Source organism: Anomalospiza imberbis, chromosome 4 (assembly GCF_031753505.1).
Source record: "Anomalospiza imberbis isolate Cuckoo-Finch-1a 21T00152 chromosome 4, ASM3175350v1, whole genome shotgun sequence".
Taxonomy (NCBI): domain Eukaryota; kingdom Metazoa; phylum Chordata; class Aves; order Passeriformes; family Viduidae; genus Anomalospiza; species Anomalospiza imberbis.
This window is the reverse complement of record NC_089684.1, coordinates 39,302,385-39,328,468: the sequence shown is the minus strand read 5'-3', so window position 1 is coordinate 39,328,468 and position 26,084 is coordinate 39,302,385. Positions and strand designations below refer to the sequence as shown.

The 26,084-nt window shown below is 41.5% G+C and overlaps 1 long non-coding RNA gene across 1 annotated transcript; it reads left to right on the top strand.

Moving 5' to 3' along the window:
* The first annotated feature begins 208 nt into the window (after nucleotides 1–208).
* LOC137472635 (uncharacterized) lies at nucleotides 209–12,008 on the top strand. Its single transcript, XR_010998326.1, has 4 exons — nucleotides 209–3,856; nucleotides 4,259–5,754; nucleotides 8,876–9,008; nucleotides 11,183–12,008. It is a non-coding gene; the product is annotated as an uncharacterized lncRNA (long non-coding RNA).
* Nucleotides 12,009–26,084: the final 14,076 nt, after the last annotated feature.

Here is a 26,084-nt window from a genome sequence, read left to right as displayed (position 1 = left end):
GCAGAAGTCAGAAGAGACTGACTCACTTCTGTGTTACAATATCAGCAGCATGAAACAAATAACCTCCGAACCATTACAGGCTCAAGATGTGTCTGGTGCACAATCTGGTACACTGGTAACTGTTCCACTAGAAGCTGGGGCTCCTTATATCCTGACATACCTTGCATGGTGATGAGAATGGCACTACAGTTTGAGTTTTGATAACAGAATTAAAGGTTTGATGTTACAGAATCTTTTGGAAGTCACTCCCAGGGTTTGGTGAGGCTGCTGAGCTGGTGTGGGATCTCCACAGCAGTGCAGTTGTTCTCTCTTGCACAGTCTAAACCTAAACACCGGGCACAGCCACTGAGGGGCTATGGCCCCTTTTCCGTCCTCCAGCAGATCTGCTCTGATTTGGTCTTATTAATACTTCTTACATAAAGTTATCTTCAGCATAAAATGCAATTTTCTCCTTTTTATTATGGTTATTATTGGTAGAAGCAGATGATTGAAAACCACTTATTTCTGACTAGTTCTGCTTTCTGTTTTTCAGGTACTGCCAAAATACTATAGATTGTACCCTCCTTCATCTATGTATACATGTTTACTGTTTATACTCAGTTTCGGATAGAATTATTTTTAATGATAGTGTTGATTCCAAATCCTGTGAACTCAGTCACACTGTTCTCCTGCCCTTTCTTTTGTGTCTTCCCAGACAGTGTCACATCTCATGGTACTGGGGCATCCCTGGCACAGCAAGAAGAAGTGAGGACAGAGAAGCCATGTGACATTGCACTGGAGGATGCTGTCTGCCTCCCTTTGAAGTGATTCCAAATCCTTGCTTGCACACCAACTCCTCAGCTTGCCCTGAGCACCACCTCTGTGTGTGCTGCAGACCAGTGGATCAGCCACCAGATGTGCTGTACTTCAGCCCCTGCAGCAGAGGGGAGGCTTTGTTGTAACACTGCGTAGCTGGAGGGAAGGCTGGGGTAGAAGCCACATCTGCAGTTCTCAGAGTGTACGAATAGAGGTGCTTTATTCAGCAGCAAAGCCATTTAAAGACATTTCTACTTCAGGTCACTGATACTCTCTGTCACAGTTTGTCACCATCTGAGGAGCCTCTGTTACAATGGCCTTGGGTCAATACAGTGAAATCCCTCTTACAAAGGCCTTGAGAGCTTGTTTGTTTAGCTTTGTTTTAATTGCAATCATTTCACTGTCAACCCTATTTTCTCCTTAGCATACCTGATAAATTTGCAAATAGAAATGAGGTGCCAGAAGTCTGAAACTCCCCTCTTATTTGATTTACTATTGAACACAACTGTGATCTCCTATGCAACAAATACCTCCTTGGCACATGAGGCTGAGGGACCCAGTGGCTCCCACTCAGCAGCATTGTTCCAGGAACAGCAATTTGGTGCCAGTGCAGATAGCATTTCATGATTCTGGCAGAACTATTTTATGGAAGAGTGTTTAGGGGAATCTTAGCTCTGCACCCTTCTACATTTAAGATTCTTGAAGGTATGATGGTTTTGTTCAGGCAGGATTTGTTGTTCCTTTTCAGGCAGTTCTATCAATAAAAGTCCTGATGCAGAAGAAGCTTACTGGCCTAGAATTCTCTTCAATGGGAATACTCTTCTGTTTCTCATACATTAATTGCTCTGGTGATGAAATGCACTTAGTTATGACTTACAACTTCATAAATAGATCTACTTTTTAATTGTTTACAGGAGGTTGAAGGATGCTGAGATGACTAGCTCATGCTATCCTTTTCAGATAAGCTAGTAACTTTGTAAAAACAGTCTTTTTTTCTTCTTTTTTTCCAGAAGTCTCTGTCTTCGTCTCTAAGTAGCCGTATCTAACACAGGGATGTGTGTGCCTGTGCCTGCAGATTGATCTGTTATGTGCATGCACATGCAGATTTGAGAAGCTATATAGCACAGTTGTTTGCATAATGAGTTTCATTTCTCTTCACAGGTCAGCACCTTAAGCGAACCTTGGAAAAACTACTGTGTGAGCAGTCAGCACACCAAGGCAGCAGCACCTCTTGGGTAGAGCTTGTCTTGGATAAAAAGCTGAATGCTGTGGTTTCACTGACTTGTCGTTGAAACCTTGTGGTTTCTGTGTAGGAGGCTGTATAAGCTGGACACATTCGACATCCTTGTTTCTGAGCTGTGAAATCTGTACATCTAATTTATGAAAATTATCTCTGGTTCAATTTTATTTTTTTTAATGAAGTCAACATATTTTCCTTGCATTCGGTAGAAACAGCAATGGAAATGTTTTCAGATGCATTGTGAGCATTTTTGGCCTCAAAAAGTGAGACAAATCAAGATATTCTTGGTTATGATTAAGGTCTAGGAAGGAAATTTTAAATTAAATACAGAGAGCCAGATGTGAGAGGAAAGCATTTTCTCAAGTGTGGAGACAAATAGAATAAGTAACTGTGGGAAATGACAGAGGCATTATTAAAAACCTTCCACCTGAGAATTTGATTTAAAAAACCCCAAACATCTAAGATAATTTAGAATAAACTATGGTACTAGTACCATTTAAGGCAACCAGCAGTATCTGTAGTCTTAAAAGGTGGTCTAAATAATTAAATTTATGAAATCCAAGACTAAAGAATCTAAAAGACAGAGAGAGGGAGCTGCAGCAGAAGCGGTACCAATCCAAATAAAACATAATGGCACAGTTGATAAGTTGAGTGCTTTTCCTTCTGTAGTTGAGTTCTGCACCGCATTTAGTGAATTGATTCTCAGGATGACAGAATCATCACTTTACTGGAGCCAGGAGAGCCATGGATTTACCTGTATGAGCCTTTACTCCTTCCCTCACTCTCCTCCCTTCTACTCTGGTGAGTGCCTCCCATCCTGTAACTCCGCAGAAAGCTGAGCTGCAGCAGAACAGGATAACTGAACCTCTAATACTGGCAAATCCCATTCCCTTCACTGTCGGCAGCAGTGGCTGCAGTGACTGCCCAAACTTTGAGTTTTCACCAACAACATTTTTGCCTCTGCCAGGGAAGTTCCCAGAAGCATGTACACCATTCCCTCTAAGTGAACCTATGGGAATAAATTAAAAATGAGCAAAGACCTCTGGATAGAAAACAAAGGGGAAGAAAAATAACGTTCAAATTAATAAAACAAAGTTTCTTGCTGAAATGTAAGTGAAATTACTATTTGTGTGAGAAAAAACTACTCAGTGTGTTTGTGGGAGTACCAAAATCTGTCTGAAAAAATTAGTCAAAGCGTTCTTTGTGAATAAAGATTGAAAGTGTGATCACCCACTTAGCTATTTCAGAGGGATGACTGCAAGATTCACCTTAATAATTTTCAGTAATTTCCATATCAAAACATCAATAAAAGACCATAGATTTTAATTCCTCATTACTATCTCATTGGTCCATCCCAGAGAGTTGTTCCTTTTCAAGGAAAAATATTTAAAGTGTTACTCTAACATTGTACTTGTTGACTGGAAAATTAAGGTGTCTTGTCCTGCTTGTGTTTTCTTTTCATAAATCTGAGACAGTAAATATGATGACTGCATCTGTAGATGAATATACAAGAAAATAGTAAAACTGGTCTCTAAAAATACTCTTCTGGTCGAGGACATGTTTCTTGCCTGTTACATATGAGCTTCTTGCAGACTGTACAATTGATACCCATTCCTTGAGCAGGACAGTGCTGTTTCTTTGAGCTAACTCGTAGAAAACCAAAGGCAAACAAGAAGGCACTGAAGATCCTAGCCCAGAACAATGGTGGCTTTTGAAAATCACATTTGTCCCATTATCATTGCAACATATGCCGATAGGCAGATAACCAAGGATTAGCTTTCTTTTGAAGCACACAGATTTTACCCAGAAGTAATATCATAGGTGTTGTAGATGTCGGCGAACCCAATGGGAAGAATGATGATGTCTGACTTATTTCAGAAGGCTGAATGATTTCTTCATTATAATTATGCTATGATACATTAATATACTATATAAAAGAGGATACTAAAAACTACATGCTACTCTCTCTAACTATCATATCTAACTCTCTCCCAGCTCGTGATCCTGTTCGCCAGAGTCCAGACACAGGTGGATCCGATTGGCCATCAGGCCCAAACAATCCACTGTGATCCAACCAGGCATTCGCTCTAGGTAAACAATCTCCAAACACATTCCACAAGAGAAAAACAAGGAGCAGAAATAGAAATTGTTTTCTCTTTCACTTCTCTCTGTGCACCTTTATAAAAATCCTGAGAGAGAGAGAAATGTGCTTGCCACACATAGGATTCATCATTCCTTCCATATAGCTCAGTTTCCACTCCCGGATCTTCCTCTTCTGATTATCATAAGGATTACACAAGTACTTGGTTACTCAACCCATGGAAAAACGCTGTCAGTGCCTCTTCTACTTGGTAGGTAAGCCTTCCAGGATAGTTACATCTCTTAAATCTCCCCTTCTGCAGGTTTGAACCCCTATGTTTGAGGGCACAGCTGAAAAGTCGGAAGAGATGCTGATGGCACTCCAAAGGCTGCAAAATGCTTTGTTCTGCACAATGGGCAAAAACGTGAAGGGAAGTGGAAACATTTAACCTAAGAACAGGAGAACTCACGAGAATCTCAGAGAAGGCCTGAAGAAAAAAGGAGACAAAGATGTAATTTCCAAAACAATACCCGGACATCAAAGGAAGCTGATGTGCTTGCAAACACTGTTTGTGGTGGATCTGCAGGGAAAGGTTAAAGAACGTGCTGTGAAAAATGCAGAGTATGGCAGAGAAGCGACAGACCCTGGAGATTTTTTCTTGTCTCTTGCCATTGCCCTCTCCTCGACTGATCTGGCCACACTGAGAGAAATATCACCTTTCACTTTAAATTGAGCAGAGATTAAACAATTCTACCCTCTGCTGTAATCATGTGCCATGGATGGCATGCTCTCCTTACTTATTGTCTGAGCTGCACTGTTTTCTCCTTTATTGCTAGACCTAGTTCAGTGTGCAAACTTTCCCTCTGAGCTCTGTTCATCATATCCTGATTGATTTTATTAAGTTTGGCCAATTTATGCCAAAGCTAATAAATAAATAGAAGTATAAAAATGTTCTGTGCTGACACTTTCATATGATCATTTCAATTTTCCATTAATTATATTTAATTATGAAATTTTATTTGAAATAGCTTTTAAAGCTGGGATATAAACCTTTCTTCATTGTTTAAAATGTCCAGAATGTCCAACCTGCAGTGAGCTTTTTTTTCCTTGCTCATCTCAATAGTTGCAGTGTGTTTTATACCACTTCATATGGTTTCTGTCATATTAAAAAACTCAGATGCTCTCTCTTGTTTAGGTGATCAGTCTAATATTTATAATCATTCTCTGTGCTTTCTTAGAATTTTATGATTCAGTACACATGCTCTGGAATTTTTTTTTCACTGATGGCAAACAGTGCCAGGGTTATATACAGTAAGTAACCAGTATTACAGAAAATGGTGGACAAAGAAAAAGGACACAAGTAAAACCAGACCTTCTGTATAAAAAGCCTGAAGTTGGTTCTTGCCCTTCCTACTTGATGCAGGAGGGTGATCTGATATAAAAAAAGAAGGTCAGTAAGCCAGTATGCCAAAGTAGAAATAGCCAGGTAGTTCAAGGCAGTTCATAGGGGGCAGGGATAATGTAGGTTAAAGGTGAAAGAACTTCTGCCTTAATAATTTTTGTCTGCTTCTAACAGGGCCAGGACAATTTTCATAATTTACCAGGCTAGGGAATGTGGATTCACCAGCTGTTTGGACAGGTAGTAGTTTCCTTTTTCTCTGACAAAAAGATAAATAGTGAAACTTTTGGAATTCAAACTATCTTTATGCTGCTCCTTGATGTTTAAAGAAAGAAAACTTCAATGTTTTTATTAAGGCTGAGAGGATGGTTAGGAGAAGCCAATATTTTGTACATTAAATTGTCTTCTCTGTATAAAATTGTATTTCATACAATACATTGTCTTCTTGTTAGTGTAAATAATTTTTCAGTGTTACTTAAAATCTTCCATAAGTTAGTGGAAAATGGCCTAATATGGGTTGCTGTGGACTGCTGTGCCTTATTCGTTCTTTAGACCTACACAGCACTTTATTGCACCTATTGAAAATGGGGCAAAAGAGCCATATTTAGCTATTTTTCTGTTCTCATTTAATCCATTGCCTGGAATGACAGTTCCTTTGGCTGCCTCTTGCCCTGGACTTCTTCCAAGAAATCTGCATATTCCTTACTGAAGGGACTCAAGGGAACTTGCTCCTCCAGGGTGTTGATTCACATTTCTTCTCCTATGAGCCAAGATTTCTTCAGGAGCAACACTGCATGAGCAAGAGCAGCTCAGTGCTAGGGGTGGGCATTCACATATCCGTGTGTAAATCAGAGCAGCTGAATCCACACCTCTGTTGCCTCTCAGTCTAGTACTGAGAAAGCTTCCCAGGGCTGATTAGTCATTTGAGTGAAGTGCAATAAATGTCAGAGAAACGAATTAAAATAGAACCTTGCTGAGTGTGAGGCATAACTGCTCTCTAGTGGACTTGTGAATAGTGTCAGCAGCTCTAAATGCACTTATCCCCAGAAAATAATAATATAGATATTCTGCTGAGAGATAGAAGGTGAAAACTCCCTACACCTGTGAGTTCAGCTGCTTCACTTTTTTGCCACCTCTTCTCTTTTGTTGGCTGACTTACACCAGAGCTACAGTGAAAAAACAATGCAGAAGCACCTTTAAAAACTATCTCCTGTCCAGTCCTGTGGAGAGACAATATTTCATTGTCTCTGTGTTGTGGGTTTGTTTGCAGAGGACACTGTTTCCACTTAGCATCCTGAGAGTGACAAGTATCTTAGCTCTAAGGGAAACTGTTTTATCGGAAAAGAGGGAGGCGTTCAAAGTACAAGTGCTTATTTCCTGAGGCGGCATGAGGGAAAATGAGCAGAGGGAAAAATATCAGCTGCACAAAGGACCTTCATTTTTGGGAACATGACATCTTCTTGTGCTTTCTCAGAAGAAATGTCAACAATTTCTATGGGGTTGAGGTCAAATAAGTGCATGCACACAGAGGGCCTTGGGAAGGCAGGTCCTGCCCAGCACAGTCTGGGGCTGGATGTGGTATGGAGCAGTGCTCCCTAACCCCAGGGATAGCACTACTATTCCTGACCTTCTGAGTAGCTGCACTGACTCACTCTTTAGCCTGCTGTCTGCTACATTTCAAGGAATTCTCCGACATCCACCAAAATTCCCCAAGCAATGATCTTCTGCCTGTATTGATTCATTGCAAGATAATCTTTAACTTAGGGACCAAATAATGTGATTCCAACCCACTAAAGGTTTATTGGAGAGACTGAAAAATTAGTCTTTAGACTAATTAGACCAAAATTAAGTGTGCAACAAATTACCTTCTGGACAGAGCCTTGGTGCTGTGCAAGAATTGTTCAGCCACAGACAAAGCACTGATGTGTTTGTGAGTGTATTTTAGTCACAAATCCAAACAACAGCCCCAATGGCGCTGCTGTGAAGAAAGGCAGCTCCATCCTCGCTGGAACTGGGACACTCAACAGTGATAAAATTGGTTTAATTATGGATTCTCTGGTTACATTAAATCACATTTGTTCTTTTCTGGCAGGGACAAAGCCTACAATTTCTCATTGCTAATTTGTTGCTCATGAATAATTGTTTGCATGTTCCATTGGAAAGTTCACTGAGTCCTTCTCCCGTCTACATACCTGGAAAGAGGGTATGTGGTTCTGTGCCTGAAGTGAGGAGCTAATCTAAGAGTCTGGAAGGGCTTCCACCTATGCAGAGCAGAGTATTAAACACCTTCCTTTTCTGAAATTGAGGAAAGACTTCCTTACCTTATTAAGTAAAAAAATCTGGATTTTGTAGTCTGTGTCTCCAAGTAAATGGGTATATTGTCCATTGCCCCTTCCATTGTGTACATTCGAACACGTGAAGTGCTGATCTTTGGCCTTACACAAGAACTAACCCTTAATATTGCAGTACAGATGACAGCAGTGAATAGGATGTAAATCTGACTTTTGCTACCCTTATGGACCATCACTTCCATCCTTTAGTGGGAGTGAGGTAATGGTGGTTTAAATGAAAAAGGCTCATACTTTAAAAATAGGAAGTGCTTTTTTGTATCCATAGGGAACTTAACAGGCACACCTGAAGGACCACCTTGATCTGTGAAAATATGTCAGTCTGATCTCTGCAGAGGTGAAAATATGTACATGAAAACTAATACTGTCTATTTCCTTTTTGTTGAACTTCCTGTATGCAGAGACCAGGTTGTTTATTCTTGTGAATGATGCAATGGGTTAACGGATAGTATGTGGGTTATCAGCAAGGAAATCTGAAGGTATAAGGACCATAACAGTACCTAATGTTTCACTTTGATTAAACTGGTGGAATTCTGTCTAAATGGAAAATTGTGAAGGTGTACAGCCTTCATTTCATCAAGAGGATACAGTAGGAAATAACTCAAAAGACAAATTGTTATATTATTTCTAAATTATTGTCATATTATTTCTAAATTATTAAACACCTTGAGAGCTTTCAATTCAAAACCCATGCAGTCTTCTTACAAAAGATTTTACGAAATACATGCATAGTCTGTCCTTGCCAAGGCTGAGATTTAGGGAGATGTGAGGCTCAGGGGAAGGGTTTGGTGGATTTACTTGGGAGCTAAGAAAAATCACTAGGAGGTTGCATTTTCTAACTTAGCTTGCACAAGAGAATGAGCGTGTTTCCTTTTGGATACTGCTTCCATGACAAGCAGCCTTGTGTATGTCAAACCACTTTATTTGCTTTAGAAATCTAAGTAAATTTAAAATATTTCATATAATTTTTTTAAAATATATATCTTCCTATTTGTTTCTTTGCTGCTTTATAGCATGCGCAGCAAAGCAGGATAAAGCTCAGTTGCCTCTTAGAAATGGAAAAAGCTGGCATGCAGGAAAGCTGCCCATAATCCCTGACCCCTGAGAGCTTCAAGACATAAAGCAGCAATCAAGATTTTCTTTGAGGTGAGTCTCATAGACGTTGTTTCTGAGCCCATCTGCTCTTGCTTGAATAAAGATCAAGAATAATGTTTTCTTAAGAAAACAGTAGGGAGGGAATGCCCTTGGGTTACCCCACCTTAGTGCTGCATGTTGGTGTTTTGAAACTAGGGTGGGGTGATCTATATTTTGATAGACCATTACCTAGGAGGGAAGTAAATAACCTGAAAGCTTGACCTCATTAATGCCTTGTTCCTCACCAATGTTCTTGTTGTTGTTTATATGCTGCAAAACTGCCTGAAAGGGCAACCAGGAGCTAGAGAGTTTTTACACGAAAGGCCGGCAGTTTTCCTGGGAGGACTTCACCAAATACATTAGTTTACCCAAGGCTCTGAGAATTAAATGTACAGGCAATATTTTCCTCCTAAATTTATAGGTAAGAGGTACCTGAGTGTGTGCCTTCAGTGCCAACCCTGTATGTCCTGCTGCAAGATGCAGGACCTGCATGGTGTTGGCAGACACTGTAGCATTAGTCACAGCTAGTGGCTACCCACAGTCACTCAGGCTGTCTGAGCAAGAAAATTTGTGGGTTTGTTTCAGCTTCCTTGCTACAAGTCTCAAAGCCAGACATCCTCATTTTGGGCAAGAGATGCACTCCCAAACCTGACTTATCCTGCTCATTTCTTGCTATGGCCTGTCCACATCACAAGCCCTGTGCTCCCCTGATGGCGAAGGAACAGCTCCCAAGGCCTCACTGTTTGTAAAGCCTGTATTTCCCAATTTCCTCTTTTTCACCTAATACTGACCATTTCTCTCTCTGCCTTCAGAAACCTTGGTTTTGTTTTAAACAGGTTAATTTTGTTTGCCTTGAGAGAGGCTTTTTTTGTAAAACTGCCTCATTGCTGCTCCACTTCTTAATAAATCTCAGATGGAAAAATGCCCCCTTTTATCCCCAGACTTGTTTTTCTCTTCTGCTGGGACTTAATTCTTATTCTGCTCTCCCAGTATTGCTTAAAAGATGTTGCAGAAAACAAAGTTGTATTGTATTGAAACATAACAATTTCAGAATGGGATTAATCACCCTATCTTCAACCTCTAGCTAAAAATAATTTTTAAAAGGATGATTCACAATAGAAAGTCTACATGAGGTTTTTCAAATTCAGTACTGGTTTATCATCTGTGAGGCAATTCTGTGCTTGTCGTTCTGGCAATGTCGTATCATTTTACTTGAAAATGGCTTTTACTGATTCATTTTGGGAGATTACTTTGTCGGTAAATTAGAAGGTTATTTTTACTTCTTTCATGAAATATTTGAAGCATATATCAGATTATAGAAAATTTAGGTAAAAGTAAATATATAATAAAACATAACAATAACTACAGTCAAAATGCAACACACTTAAAGCCAGTGTGGGGCACTGCTTTTTTTATGTGACACACAAGCTGTGGAACCTCAACATCATCAGGGCAAGACCTTTGTGAGGCTGAGTACAATTAGGCACACTGGTAACATCATCTCTACTTCAATTACAGCAGAGGGATGAAAAGAAAACATCAGACCTGGGGGACAGTGATGCCTGTCATGCATTCCTTCAGATACAGGAGTAGTGCCTGGTGCCACAGCCTGCCAGGGCTACGCCAGCTGGGTACTAGGGCTGGTTTTCAGACCCCTCAAGCAGGATCTGACCTTGTAGTTCCCTTCGCATGGGCAAAGGCTGTGACTGTTTCTGCAGCCTCAGTAAGGCTTGGCAAGCAGTATTGATGCCTGAATCTGGTGGTACATTGGCTTCTTTGGATCTTTAAAGTACAGTGATTCCCCTACCTACACCAAAATTCCTGTCCCTCTTGATCAAATCAGACCAAAAGTCCGGTCTGGCGTGAAGTCTGTTTCCAGTTCTATATGGTGAGCGGTTTTCTGTTACCAAATGATCCCCAAAGAGGGAGTCCACAGATCAGCTTTGGTGGAAGTTGAGCTGTGCATCAGCCGCAGGAGCACTCTGGAGACCCAGCAGTGTTTGGTGGACTAGCTGGACTGGGTGCATTTGGGGGATTGGTCTGTGAGGGTAAGGGAAGTTCCTGAGCTCACAACAAATTGCACTGGATTTAAATAAAAAACTTAAGTGCAGTAGTGAATAAAGGGTACTGAAACACTCTTTTAAGTTTTCCATTTCCCTAACAGGCTTTTTTCAAAATTATTGCAGGGAAGATTGTGAAGTAACCAAGCTTTGCTACCCAGGTGAGAGCAGTGGAGCAGAGAAGTGGCATGAGCCTCTTCCTGGGCCCCTGCTTCTTGGCTGCCAGCCCTGGCTCCTACAGGTCAGTGCAGTGCCTGGTGACTCCAGGAGGAAGGGTGACTAAGAGGGTGATAAAAGTCAGTGGAAGCTGCCACGAAGCCCTGTCACAGGAGGTGTGACATTTATGGCAGTGCTGACATACTTGCTGTGAATTGCGGAAAGGGCACACGAGGTTGAATGGCCGAGCTCCTTGGCTCTGTCACTGAGTGCTGTCTGGACTAGAAATCAGCTGCTGCCTGGTGAAAGCTTTTTATGAATCGCTTTTAATTAATACTCGTGAAGGTGGTGGGAGGGGGCATTATGAAGAAGGATCAGTGCTGAGTGTGGCCAGAAGCAATGCTGCTGACAGGACACACTTCCCATGCTGGCACAGGCACAGCGGCAGCAGTGCTGCTGTGAGATCTGCAGCTGCACATAAACTCCACGTGCTGACAGTTTCCCCAGATTGGCTCTGCTAGCATTGCCAACCAACCTGCCTCTGGAACTAGTCCAGAGGAGATCCACTGAGTTGATCACAGGGCTGGGATACCTCTCCTCTGAGGACAGGCAGAGACTTTGGTTGTTCAGCTTGGAGAAGGAAGGGTCCAGAAAAGGGTCTAGTATGTAAAGGTACAAGAGGGCTGAAGAGGGACTTTTCACAAGTACATAGGACAAGGGAGAATGGCTTTAAGCTGAAGGAGGGTAGGTTTAGATTAGATTTAGGAAGAACTTCTTTACTATAAGAGTGGTGAGGCATGAAACAGGTTGCCCAGAAAAGTTGTGCACTCCCCATCCTTGGAGGTATTCCAAGACCAGGTTGCATGTGGCTCTGAGCAGCCTGATCTAGCAGAAGGTTTCCTGCCCATGGCAGGGGTGTTGGAACTAGATGAGCTTTAAGGTCCCTTCCAACCAAAACTGTTCTATTATTCTAAGATTAAGCAAGTTTTCACAATCTACAGACTTTATTAGAGCTACATTTTATATATTTACCAACTGCATCTGCTGCAAAGATGGTAGACATGATTTGTTTATGATTAATTTAAAAATAATTTTACATTATTAAACTAGTGTGCTTTGTTTGGAGGAATTTACTGTTCTAGTTTATAATAGATATTCTTCTTAGCGTTCTAAGGGTAGTCATATTCATGTGGGGAAAAATGAAATCCCCTAACAGTCCATAACTGAATTTCAAGCTGAATATATCACAGAGAGAAAAGAATATATTTATTTTTCATGCTTTTGGTGTATTTTAAGTCTCTGAGCTATCACACTGGTAAGCAAACATTTCTTAAGGGCAGAAATGAAAGCTTCCTTTTACAAACCTGGATTTACTCACACCCATAGGTCACAAAAGCTACAGCAACACGAACACTGCAGCTCTTACCAGGGAGCTAACATTTCCTTTCACATGCACATTGGTGCCCCCCTTTCCTCAGTGAAGGAAAACCTGAGACCAGCCAGGAGATCTCTGTCAACAAGTGTCAAAACCTGCACCTCCAGAAATCCCTCAGGGCTCTGTGGTCACTGAGCTCACACCTGGGCACACGTGGGTGTCAGTCTGTTCCTTGCCAACACGTGTCAGTGTGTGAAAACTTGTGCTGCTTTGTGGCTAAAGGGACCCTGAGAACATTCATTAACACTTTCTATGGGTTTCATCGCCCAGGCCATGTCTTTAGCTTAGAAATGTACCCTGGTAATGTACATCTCTACCCAGATGATGAGTAAGAGATGACCAAAGCTGTAACTACCCACAAGAAGATTAAGCCTGTGAATGACAAAAAGGCAGTGTTCAAAAAAGAACAAGTCAATATAATAAGGGATTTAAAGGTACCTTTCTTTTAATGAAGTGAAATATAAACACGTAGGCTGATCTTTTGTCACTTTTACTGTTTCGCCTTACAATTTGCAATCCCATACATGAATAGCAGTAAATTTTTATTCTAACACAAATTTGCTCACAGATTTGTATTTCTGAGGGTAGTATAGACAGGTGTTTTGTAGATTTGGTCTTAATTACAGACGATGAAAGACAAACTCATCTGCCAAAGCAGTCTTCAGCCACGTGAGAGTTTTCCAGCAGCAGGTAATCCATAGGTACTGAAAAGATTGTCAGATGTCAAAGGTTCTCATTCAAGGTTGCCTTTAAAATTATATTATCTGTCTACTGGAAATGTTTATTCCTGAAGACTTTGTCAGAGGGTATTTCCTTAGGTATAATTTCTGCAGCTGGGAGTGGCATAAGAGAGGTTTTTTACTTGGTTGCTACCATAGATAGTCGAGGTTCACTAAGCAGACCAGGACTCAGATATTCCATGAAGTTCTGAATTTAATAAAATAAAGTGACTTAACATCAGTGAATGTGAAGTTAATTTAAATTTACATTTATATGAATCAGAGGCCTAGGCAACCTAAAATAAGGATTTTATTCTTACGAAGTAAAAAAAAAAAAATAGCAGCACTCACTGTATAGTTTGGAAAGCTGTCCTGTAGTATAGCCAAATGAATTTCTTTCCTTTACACCCATGCTCAGGGTTAGGGTAGAAACTTTGATTTCAGACTAATTATTTCAGAAACCATCCGTTTCATACACACAGTAATAAACATGAGAGGGATAGCAGAAGGTTTCTGCCAGAGCAATGCCACCTATGTTCTACCCCTAAGGAATGACCCAAAGAATGGACAGGTTCATGAATACAGCAAAAAGGTGTTGAGGAAAAATATCTTTATCCACATACTCATGGAGTACATTATAACATGGCCAATCTCACAAAGTTTCACAATGAATCGTAGGTGGGAACTGAAAAAAGCAAACTGTTGCCCAAACATCGTTACCGTAAGTGTAAAGGAAAAGAAACATTGTAGGTGGGGATTGTAGTTCTGAGCCATTCCTTTGCTGTCTTATATGTAACTGTCCCAAAAAAGCCCCAATAGGACTTCACCGTCACAAATGTCCCGTTCTGCAGACAGCCTGCCTGTTCTTGCCTGGTTGGCCACAACCCCTGAGCACTTCTGACAACAAGAAAAGAAAAAAAAAGAATGCGATTTGACGCATTTCACATTTCCATTCCTGTTCAGTGATCTTTTTCGTTCTGTCTGTGGTTGTTTAACCTTGATCCAGTCATTCAGGTGAGAACAGAGAAAAGTGGAAACAAGGCTATGTATTTTTCCTCCCGTGTGTCGAGACACAGCACAGTCAGAGACAGACTCGGTGGTCTTTCAGCTGAAGTGTTCTTTGAAAACAAAACAATATTTTGATTATGGCTCAGTGGCATTTAATTTCTGCAGCCAATAGTAATTATTTTACCATCTGGAATAGTGACTGTTGAATTTTCCCCTAGGGATGGCTGAACCACAGAGGAGATTGTGGGGAAGCACCATCCAGGTGCCAAGCTCCAGAATCCATGGTGCAGCCAAGGATCAATTCTACGTTTTGCAAAATCATCCTTTGCCTGTGCTTAGACTTTGTTATTTGCAAGCTGTTCAGCTGCAACAAAAATTTCCATGGAGTAGGGAGCAGGGAAGTGTGTTTTGGGATAAAATCCAGTCTGCTGTTTCCAGCCTGTGAACTGCCTACATTGCACTGGCAGCTACGAATTAGGTGACTCAGTCCTGTGTGGTCACAGTCAGTCAGAAAATAGCAGTGTTTGTGGCACACAGGGTGCTGTGGCTGGTACCAGCCTATTGAGCAAATCAGTGTTTACAACGACCACTGCACTTTTCCTTTCCCTGGTGCAACACCCAGAGCAGCCTGCTTGATTTTTCAATAGCCAAGTATAGCAGTAATAGCAGGGCTAGTGCTTTCAGAGGTGAGTCTTGGAAATAGCAGGTGAAAATTGCCTTTTCCGTTTAGACACCTAATAAATAAAATACCTAAATAAAATGCCTGCCTTCAGAAACCCTTCTGAAAGCCCCAGGCCTTATCATTAGTGACATATTGTTGAGATCTGTTATCTGTGTGGTTCCACAAGTGACCTAGAATAAGAAGAGAAGAATTCTTGTTTTTAGAAATGGAAGAATTTGCCCTTTACGAAGTCCTCCATGACGCAGAAATATTCAGGCTGTCTGCTGGCCTTTGCTTTGAATTATCATTGCATGGGATGTTCTTTCTAAGCAGTGTGGAATTGCCCAGTAGCAATCAACAAGCAGAAGCAGCCGGAGATGATCCAGGATGGTTTTGTTGGCCATGCTGCCTTCCCAGGGTGAGCAGGGTTGGGGCAGAAAATCCACCACAGCGTGAGTGAGCAGCAGGAAAGCAGAGCAGGGGAAATTCATGGCACACCACAGCAGCTGTAGTGACTGCTGCAGGCCACAGCCACAGCGTGGATTGAGGTTGCCTTCGGATTTTTCACTGATTTCTTTCAGCGTATCTGCAGCCAAAAAAATCAGGTCTGGCTTTCTTTTAGCTTCACTTTAGCAGAGCCAAAGCAGACTTCCAGCTGTCGGCTGCAGCAGCGTGCAAAGGCTTGGGACAGGGTCTGTTTTCAATGTCAGCGAGTAGCACACGGGTCCTGGGTGCTAAGCACGGTAAGGGAACTTGTGTGGGCAGCTGAGGGCATCAGAGGAGTTTGGGCTGTGTATTTCTACTGTTACAAATTGCACAGGCTGCAGATTGATATCATCTGGGAGTCAGGGAACATGAATACCATACCACATTTGATTTTTTCATTGTTTTTATGAAGACAATACCACAAAGACACTAATTCTAGCTTATAGGAATAACTAAAGCCTGCCTCATCTCCACTAGTATTTCCCTTCAAGTTAGCTCCAATTAAGAATACTTATTTTTCCAGAGATAAGCTCTTGCCACAAAGAGTAGTTTCCTTTAAACCACTGGATTTAGATGGACATTATAGAACTCAATATATATGCTGAAGTGTTGGTGTAAGTGGACTAAGGAAGGGGTCCTTAATTTTGATTTCTATCTCTAGCTACAACCTTGCAGTTTCTGAAATCATCTTTTTGATTGAATAATGAAGGAGAAAATGGTTTCCTGAAAGGGCTTCTGAGAGGCGGAGCACTGTCTAATACTTAATCTAGACAAAGTTAAATTGGAGGGGGGGGAAAGACTTGCAGGAGATTATTAACGACTTTTTCTGTCAGAAATATGCAAAAAGAATTGCCATGCTAAGCAAAGTCTGTCTGTGCATCCTAGAAATTCCATATTTAGTAGAAGTATTCACCACTGCAAGATCTTTTTCTCTCTTTTGGTAACCTCCACAAGAAAATAAAAATGGATAAACTATATGGGCACCCATCAGTCTTAATCCAGAATATACCTGTCTGCACGTGGAATTATTCAGAAAGACCTGCTCTTCAGCAGATCCAGTTTCCACCCTTTGAAATGCAGAGCAGGAACATCGCCTTAAACAAGAGCTAAAGTCTTCCCAAAACTAGAGACACTAGTTTGTAGTCTTACCTTTTTTTAGTGTGCATTCTCCTTCCAAATTACCGATCCATAAAATTGCAAATGCTAGTACTGACATGAGAGTGTCCAAGGGAAAAAAAACAGATGATTAAACAATTTGCCTCCATCAATGGCTTCAAGACAAAGCCTATATCTGCAGTTCTGCATTTCTTTGGTATAAGAAGAAACAGGTCTGCAAAGAGGCTTCTTAAAAGAAAAGAAATTCAGCCTAACTGCAGGTTCTGCCAGTGCATTAAATACATCTGTTGGCTTGTGGGGGCTTCTGTTATGCAGAATTGAAGTGAGATTCACAGGAACATTTGTTTACTATGTATCCGATCAACCATGTCCAACCTTTACCACAGCAACTAAATTAGATAGAAAAGAGCAATGTACTAGGATAGTACTGGCATTTGCAACGTAGTTTGTAAGGTCTGTTCAAGATGAAAAACATACAGAGGTCATAAGCATGTATTACTGGAATGAAATTTCGCAGGCACCAGGAGACACCCACTTTTTCAGGGCAAAGATTGCTAAAAGGCGTGATGTGACACTGAGAAAGATTAGATATATAAAATAGAAAATATCAGTACAACAATATCAAAAAATATTAGATATATAAAATAGAAAATATCAGTACAAGATATAAATCAGAAGAATCCAGCTACAGGTGTGAGACTTTACTGCTTAAATAGACTGTGCTTGATTCCTCTGGATTCAAATTTGGAATGTCAGACTTCAAAATTCCCCAAATTTGCATGAAATTTGAGGGCATATATCATGTCAAATGAAAAGGAGTTCATAGTCAAAGACCCTGCTGAGAAAACCTGGCATCATCCTCAGGGAATATTTCTTCCTAAAATCCTTATGCCTGTTTTGGAGTGATTTATTCTAAACAAAAAATTAAAGGGGTTTCCTTTTGGGGGGCAGAAGAGACTTTTTTGGGGTGTGGGTTGCAGCCAGCACAAGTTGAGATGCAAGCACTTTGTTTGCTGATCACACTGGCCAAAAGTTTTATGTCAGGCAGCAGAGTGATTATCACTACTATTAATCTTCACTTCCAATAATTTTCCTGTACTTTAGGAGTAAAATGGGGAAACAGGACAATATTGCCTAACAGCTGTCTGAAAATAAATGTGTTTGTATTTGTAAGGAATTTGAGGGCATTTGGATGAGTACAGCACATAAAGGACTGTGGATTTTTTTACAAGACCTCATGTTGGATTTATCTGATGTACAGAATAATGCAAACAATGAAAAAGATTAATAAATTTAGTGCCTTTTCTGTCAATTGCAAGAATCCAATGGGAAAATCTGCAAGGTCATGCAGATTTAATTAAAGGCTAATAATGGAACTCAGCAACAGGCTGAATGAAGGTTGAACAAGTGAATATAGCTGCTGCTCTTTTAATTATGAGAGTTGGGCTTTTCAAGTGTGCTGCCTTTCCCTAGCAATTTTCTGTTCCTCCAGAGACCTATGGACACTGAGGACAGGAGATGAATTAATCATGCCTCTTCTGGATTCAAAGACAGATTTGTTTGAGATTCCAGTTTTACTCCAAAAGCAAAATGGTGTTCTCTGACATAAACCTTACGGTATTAAATCATGGTGTAATAAGATCTAACAAAGTGGCAAGTATAATTTTGAAATACTGTGGGTTTTCACTCTTGCTCTTCTCAAGGTGAGTTCTAAAATCTCAGAAACTTCTCCCAGCTCTCCGTCATTTTCAGTTATATTGTTCAAATTTTGCCATTCCTGTCCGAACCTTCATTTTGGGGTCCTTTGAACTGCCCAAAGTAAAACTTGAGATATTGTGCTTGAGACATTGAGACATATTAGAGTCCTGTTAGGTCTGTAAAATGAGATTTGTCGTCTTTGAAGGTAGAAAAAAACCTTTGTGTTCTTCCATCAATTGTAAAAACAAAGCCTCCAAAACCTCCAGATACATCACCCAGCATTGCTGTAGAAATGCCTCAGTAATGAACTAGATTCGGCTGATATTGAACCAGTTCTGTCTCTGGCTTTTCTTTCCCAGATGTCTAACCTCATTCACAGCAGAGCCACAGGCAGAGGTGTGGTCCATGCCTGCACATTCTGCTCTTATTAACTTATTTTCTGCATTCGTCTCTTACTATTGACTTGTGTTTTCCTCCAGTTGCTCAATCTTTCGTACCAGAGCAAATCTCAGTGTTGAGAGACAGAGACTAAGAGGAGGTGCTTGGAACTGTTTCACAGGGTTTCTATGTACAAAAGCATTTCTGAACCACTTAAAATCCTTTGGTTAAAGTAGATCAGTATCTGTCAAAAATAAGCCCTCAGGTGCATTTCCACAGCCACATGAAACAAGCAGACACCTGTGACTGAGTTGTGCAAGTTGCATAGTACCAACAGGATCCTGGTTTTCCTCAGTTATGGCATGGAAGTTATATTTGATAGCAAGTGCTATGATGTGATGTAAATAAATCAAACCTTGTCTAGTTTGCCGAAGAAGAAATTATTAAGGGTTTCTATCTTTTGATCAATAATGGTGAGAGACTGACTTGAATTAGAAAGGAAGCAAAGAGCATTGATGGAAAATTACTGCTGAAAGCCATGTTGACCTGTGTGCCTGAAGACTTTACTGGGTATCCAATGAGCTGCTGAGTTATTAACATCAGGCTCTGGGCTGCTAAATTCTCTGCACAGACTTTGGACTGAGCTGTGTTCTGGTGTTTAAAAACTCAAATGGAAAGCTTGACTACTGATAAATTTATCACACAAGAGTGCATTTTTGTGCTTAGTCTTTAACACTGCTGTTAAAGCCTGCTCCCTGTCCCTTTCCTTTAATAATTGAAGGCACATGGAAAAAGCTGTGAGCTTGTTATAAATTAATAAAGAAGGAAGGGTACGTGTCATTGGAGATGTTAAAGGGAGCTGAACTGTACCATACCTCTGCTTGCTGTCAGATCAAAAGCCAGTCACTGAAGTTGTATGGCTGCTGTTAGTTTCAGAACAGCGCTGTATTTCCCTGGGCTCTGGATTGTGCATACCTGAATGAATCACAGCTCCCTGAGCACACGTGGGCAAGGAATGTATTGGCAATTACATTGGAGAGGTGCTGGAGGAGATCATCTCTACACAAAGCAGGGAGGAGGAAAAATGATACTCAGCTGGTTACAGTATATTGGATCTGCCAAAAATCTCTCTCATAGCTATTCCCTCCTGTAGTCATGTAAAAGAAGCAGCCACCTGTTATCACACTGTGCAACACATCCTTGTGTTTAAAGAGGTTCAGACTTTTGTGCCAATCTGCCCATTGGGAGGGATTGAGATACAGAACTTGCACTTTCACCCTAAGCCTTGGAGAACTTCCTCTGTTGCTCTCTGCTGTGTGCCTCTCATTTGTGTCTTGAAATGGTCCTCTGTTGTGTTATTCTTCAGTAAAAGGGGAAAATGCATCCAAATCTCCTTTAGAACTCAGTTTTTAATCTTTAAAAAGGAAATCTGGAAAAATGGCACTGATGTTTATTATTAGGAGTTAGAATGAGGACAGAGTATCATCAGTCTAGGACTGTCCTGTATCCAGGTGCTGCTTAAATCTGGGTGTGTGTACTCAGTAACGTAAAGATTTTATTCACAAGGTTAAACATTCCTTTTGTATCTCTGTTACTGCAGGATTCTCCTTGGCTTTCATGTAATCCTTGCCTGCTACTGCAAAGCTATTTTTCCAAGCCTACCTCTCTGCTTAAATAATTTCTGTGATATCTCTGCCAGATTAGGTGCAAGTGAAATGCCTGTTCCTCCAAGGCCAGCTGTGATGTACTCTCAGCCTCATGATCATCTCTCACTTGCTGTTGGTACATTCCCTTCCACCTCCCACTGACCCGTGCTCCAAGGCTCTGCCACCCTCCTCTTACATGTTTAAGAGTGCACATTTTTTGGTGTTTCCAAAGCATCCCAATTTCAGTCATCTTCAGGCTGCTTTTCTAAGAAATTATTATTGGAAAGATGTTAACATTCCCTGGATTTCTGGCCAATACTTAGATGTTGCCTGTCTTCTGCTGAGGCTGAAAGTTTTTGAGGGCATGGGGCTATTACAGTTCTGCCTGCATAGTCCCTAAACCAACTCATATGCAAATTAAAAAGAATGGTAATTGCTAGGAACTCAGTGAGCATTATCAAGTAACATCTACTGAAGTTGATGTAATGTTTTTAAAGAGATGGGGCCTTGAACAAGCCAGTCTCTCAATGGAAACTGCTGAAATAAGTGTGAAATGATTTCTTTTTGTCTAAGGCTTATGCCACCTTTTGAACTGTGAAAGTTTCAGGATGGCAACAATGCCACAAAAAATTACTGTTCTAGACTCCATTTTCCATTAGATACCTAGATTCAGTTTGAATCGGTGCTTCACTCTTAAAGACAAATAATTTTGTATCTTAAAAATAATTAATCTGCCACCTTGACATTTGCAGGTGCTATTCAAAAACCACCTTAAAATTTTGAACTCCAGGACAATGAGACAGCAGCTCATATGTGATTTGTTTTTGTAAATTCATTCTGACTACAACAGAATGAAGGAAATTCAGTTCAAGAATGCAGCTGTAGATATTTAGAAATGTCCCAGGTGGCCATGATAGATCTGTGAATTATCACTATAAAGTAGTTTGGGTGAAAAGGGAAATGCTGAACCCAGTAAAGGGAGCACCTGTGGTGTAACCAGGCCCATGGTGGAGCCGACCTGTGACACCTGCTCAGAAGAAAATGTTGGTGTTGAGCACCAGTGTTAAAACATCCAAGTGGTGACCCAGTCATAGTAAAGGAATTGTTGGACCTTGTTCCTCCTTTGTTGGCATAGAATACAGAGGCAGGCTCTGGTCTGCCCATCAGACTGGGCCAAAAGCACTTGGTCTGGTAAATGGATGCATGCCTAGACAGAGCTAGGAAAGGCTGGTTTGTTTTTCCCTTGACATGTAGCTATTTTCTCCTGTCTGTCCTTTCCTGTGTTTTGGTCAATATGGGCATGGAACAAATGTGACAGGGAATGGATGTCAGAGGAAGTTTCCTCCTTTATTTTCTGCACGGTCTTGCTGCTTAACCTTCCTAGGACAAGTTTCAGGTGGCTAAACAGAAGGCACAAGGGCAGCAACTTTGCTAAGGAGGCACAAGGAGGAGAACAAGAAGCCTCCAAGGAAGCATGTCACTGCTGAAGAAGGATTGTGTTAGGGTTGTGGGATTGGCTGGGGTGCTGATGTCATTTCTGAGCCAAGTGGCCTATAAGCCATTGGAGACTTGGGGTGGGAGGGTTTGTACTGCCCAGGGCTGACTGAGGCTATTTGATTGCTTTCCTAAGGCAACCTTTCCCAGTGCCAGCAGAGCTCTACGGTTGCCACCTCAGCGCGGAAGTTCACACTTAGGGATGTCAGGTCTTTTCTTGTCCCCTTTACAGGAGCAGCTTCTCAAAAGAGCTTTTGTCTGGAGCAACTGCCCAGACAGCTGGGCAAACCCATGCTGGTATGTTCCTGTGTTTCCTTTCCCAAGAGCAGTACCCAACCCTAGGCTGGAGAGCCAGGCGTTGGCTGCCTGACCTAGGATGCTTGTGGTCTTCTCAGAATAACACCACCCTCAACATAAGCTTGGCAAGTGCCACAGGGAACACAAGGCAGGAAACAAGATGGATCTGTGGGCAATATCTTGGGTTGCTCTCCCAGCAGGATGCTTGCAGAGCCATCATCTGAAGCAGCATTGGCAGTATTGAGCCAGTACTGGAAAATTCAGAGTTTGAAGCTGCCCTGGCTGACCACCCAGCTCTGCAATCATGGAATAAGGCTGGGGCAGAGATGGGTGGGAGGTGAGAGCAGCACCTCTGGTGACCCTCACTGGAGCCACGAGGGCTGTGCTGGCCACAACAGCATGGCAAAAGCTGAGACTTCCTTAAGCCCCTGTGCTTGAAGGCAAACAGCCTGGGCTGGGGAAGACCAGGAAGGGCAAGGTATGATGTGCTCCTCACTACAAGCAGGGAGACAGGATGAGGTGGGACAGCAGAGGCCATTTGCTGGTGGCCCTGGCATGTCCCCATGCGGGGAGGTAGAGCTGGTCACACACCTTGCGGTGTTGGGCTTGGCAAACCAGCAGGGCTGTGGGCAGGCAGTGCTGGCCCAGGCTCCACTCGCAGCTCCCCGGGCTGGCACGCTGGCCCTGAGCCTGCAGCCACCGCCTGCACCACAATCTCCCCTTAGTTTTTGGTGCCAATGCATCCAGAGGCTGTAGCTGTGTTTCCTACACCCACTGGGAGGATGTGGGATTTTCCTGGCTGCAATATGCAGCAGCAAGAAGCTCTGCAATCTGGGCCAGTGACTCAGCTGCCAGCGATGGGCAGAGGACAATTCAGATGGGCTCTCCCCTCTCCGTGTGTGCAGCAGCCCAAGCCACAGTGCCCTTGCAAACCTTAATCCTTTTGGTTTCTACCCCACTCCTTATTTTGCCACACAAGAGAAGAAATTGATCTCACCAGCAGGAGATACCCCAACTGGTCTGGAGAAACAAACAGATGATTTTTATTTTCAAAATATTTCATTCCTTTAATCATAGTCATTTCTGCAGAAACACAGTCAGAAGTTGATGTGTAGGAGTATGGATTTCTGGTAAGGAGGCCACCTACACAAATCCACCGCAGGAAATAGGAAGCCCATACCTAAAGCCTCCATGGTCTAAGGCCGAGTTTTGCAGAAGTGCTAAAGCACCGCTTAGTCCTGCTGCAGGCAATGGGAATAGATGATGCTGAGCCCTTGGCAGGAGGGGGTCAGGATTGCACCATCCTAGACCTTAATTCAGTGAGTCACGGCATTACAGGTTTTCAACAGTCGGGAGAATTCTGAATCTTGGCGCAAAAATCCCCACACAATAAATAATATCCTGTTAATTCATCTATTGCATCTTGGGTTGATAGTAGGAAGAATAAAAGTACCTGTTTCTTCCCTCCCACCTTCAAAAAGCTCTTTCATTTCCTGGAAAAACTCCTTTAATTGTGATACACAAGCATTTTCAACTTACATTTTCTCTTGGATTTGTAATATTGCTATTTTTAATGCCATTAGCAATAATAGAGCTGTTTTCTGCAGAATGAGCTGAAGCATTTAGCCCAGCCAGACAGTGACCCAGTTTATCAGGATTCGACAAAAATATTTTTATAAATTTCACATCACAAGTAGAAATAATATTCAAACCTCTTGGCCATTTTGATGAGTACTTTATTGGTTCCTAATGTTAAGAAGGAGGATGAGAAAGAGCCATGTAAAGGGATATGTTTATTGAACACTAGTCTCAACTGCGGTAATATTCTGCTTAGAGAAAATAATTGTATTTTAGCACCTATTTTGCCTAATATCTGCTCTAGATGGACTGTACCTTCACTGGCACGGATTTTTTTCATCAAAGCAAAAATCTCTTTTTATTTCTACAAAAGGTACCTGTCATTCCACTACTAACACCAATTACTTCATTAATAATTTAGTTAACCTGATGGGAAAATAACCCAAACAAACCCTAAAAACTTTGTTAAAATTATGTCCTTTCCAAAAGGAGCTATTCTGCAGCAATTCCCTTCAACCTCATGAGTGTATTATGGACTGATTTAAACAAAACATTCAAAAGATTTGTGGAAACCATAGATTGCTTGGCCAATCATGTCCTAAGCTCTATAAAGAGAAAACATGGGGAGCACAGACTTAAAACTTATACTGAGATGATCTAATACTATGTTTTTAGAAGCTGCTTAAATGTTGTATTTTTAAACTGAAATACCTTTAAGCTACAGTGTTTGTGGTCACTTTTTCTTTGATGTTTAGAGCTTTTATAGTACTTCTCATTTGGATCTCTGAAAAAATTTAGAGTTAAGTATGTATCTGTTTTCTCTGTATTGAGGTGGAGAAGGAACCATACCAGGAAGCAAGGTCAGACAATAGCATGGATGTGTGAATTATGCTGGTTTTGTTTCATTACACTAAGCTATATTTTTGGGTAGAAAGTGATCCAAAATAATGTTGGAGATGGGCTAGGTTAGGTGTTCTATTTGCTTCCTACGGAAACCTGTTTTTATGGCTTTATTTAATGTGGAGGGGTTCATTTCATAGTGAAACTTATGTCACTGCTAGAACCAGTCAGAAGCTTTCAGAGGATATAAAATGGCCTTGAGAGCAAGGGAGTTTTACACCTTTGCAGCTCAGGCTTTACAGTTTGCTTTGTTAATATTCTCTGTGTTGAATCTAATTCAGACAAGCAAAAAAAAAAAAAAAAAGAAAAAAATGCCTTGAGCAATTTCACGTTCAGTAATTAGTGGCAGCCAGGACTGCAAAGAGTTCCACAGCTATAGGTTTAGATCCCCACAAGTCCATGGGAGTTATGCCACATCCTTAAAGGTCAACACACTCACCTTGGGGACAAGAGTCTAATTGTCAAATTCTTGTTCCTGTTGACTCGAAGCAAGGCCACGATTCCAGCTTTCTCACATCCCAAGGGAGGGCCACAAGCATCCTGCAGCGAGCCTGGCTCTGTCTCTCTGCTGGAAGTGGTTCCATTTGATAGCAGTATTCCCAAAGGGAGAAAAGAACTCTACAGAGTGGTCAGAGCACTCGGGGGGACTGTGTAAAAGGCGAGTTGAGTTCTCTGCTCTCCTGAGTGAGTGCCTGCAATTATTGATACAGAGTGGGAGTTTCAGAAAGTGTGGTTTGGGGGTTTAGCTTTGAACAACTGACTAATAATTACAGCGTTTGGCACATGGGTTGTGAGAGAAGCCTTGCGTTCTTCCTTTCAGAGAAAATAATTCTGTATCCAACCACGTATTTCAAGCCCGGTATGGATGATGTTTGTGTGCCTACTTTCCTCATTGAAAGCCACAGCGGAGGCAAAGCATCAAAGCCTCACGCACCTCACACGTCAGTAACTGGATGCCCTCTAGCGAGGCTGCCACGCTCTCAGATCTTTCGGCCCTCGTTGTATTGAGAGGTGTGATACAAAGGAAGATGGCTTTGCAGCGTTATCCCCTGAGGCTGCCTTTCCTCAAGTGGCCAAGGCTCATCTCAGCCTCTAGACGGAACAGTTTGCTGCCCTATGCCCTGCCCAAAATCTACTTAGGCTACCCAGGGGCATTTAAAAGGAGCTGTAGTGTGGCAATATTTGATTTATTTAACTCAGTGGGGAGGTTTACAAAGAATTAATATTGAACATTTCAAATGTTTGGTGTGACTTCACCAGGCAGTTTGCAGGATGTGAGAGTTAGTCTTCAAAACTGTAAATGACCAATTTAAATATTTTAATATTAAATGCCTCATCAGTTTATGGAACTATTTGGGCTCTGTTAGTAAGACTCCTGGCATGCGAATGTACGCAAATGTTTCCTGTGTTGCTTCCCCCCATCCTCTTTTAAATGCCAAAATTAGGTGTACCTGAA